Raw genomic sequence first — 1,099 nt, forward strand, 5'->3', positions numbered from 1 at the left:
CCATGTCATCCATCATCCATCTACCGTCATCCCATCCAAAAGAATCTTCATAAGGCATGCTACGCCAGTGCATTATTAGCTAGTTAAATCACAGATCCAAGCATGATTAACCTCACAACAGGGCAACACAGCCCACATAATCATTTGCATGCATGTGAACTGCCGGAGAGTCCGCGTCTTCATTTTCATTTTTCTTACAAGAAATATGCCATCGATTTGCCTTTCACTACGTATCCACTCTTGATCCAAGTACTGGCTGGCCCTGGCCGTAACAATAGTGTAAAAATGGTCCAATGCCAACCACCCCAAGTCATGTGCCACCTCAAAATGCAACATCCCTCACTCTAATTTTTTTTGGGCAATTAACGTTAACCTGCACCGCCCCGGGCAGGGCACACATGATACACAAAACCACCAAGTACAAATCTCTTTTAGCTTAGCTAACACTGTGCATAAGCAATCAGTAGGTGGACACATGGCGCCCATGCAACGCAAAACAACCCCCTTTCTAATAATCTTTTCTTTGGCAATCCTCATGATTGATCGGATCGCATCGACGCACAGCTCACTAGCAAATCTCCAACGAAGCTCAACAACACAAGTTTTTCTTTTGCAAATGCTAAAAATCTGACATCAGATTTTTAGGCATGGCAAATCCTGTGTTTTTTATGGCAAATTATATTGTTGTGAGGATGACAATTTTCTTTGGCAAGCATGGCCATTTCTGGCCAAATACTAAACATGACAAGGATTTGCCATGCTTGCTAAAAGAAATTTCTAACCTCACAGCAGCATAATTTATCATCTCGGACGTTTGCGTTGCCGTGCTGCAAAATCTAACGTTTGATTTGTAGTGAGATCCTTTTCTTTTCCGTTGACATTAAAACTACTGGCGGATGGATGATCGCCTATATTTATAATCCCAGATAAACTAATTTCTATGCAAAAAAAATTCTCTTACGGAGATCTTTTAAGACACTATGTGTAATATTCAATTTTAGTCGTCCATTGATCAAGGGTAATAATTTGGCCATAAATGTTTCTAGCATATAAAATATAAATAAATTTTAAACATAGTCATTTCCCAAAAAATGCAGAA

This window comes from Triticum dicoccoides, chromosome 2A (genome assembly GCF_002162155.2).
Source record: "Triticum dicoccoides isolate Atlit2015 ecotype Zavitan chromosome 2A, WEW_v2.0, whole genome shotgun sequence".
NCBI classification, from domain to species: domain Eukaryota; kingdom Viridiplantae; phylum Streptophyta; class Magnoliopsida; order Poales; family Poaceae; genus Triticum; species Triticum dicoccoides.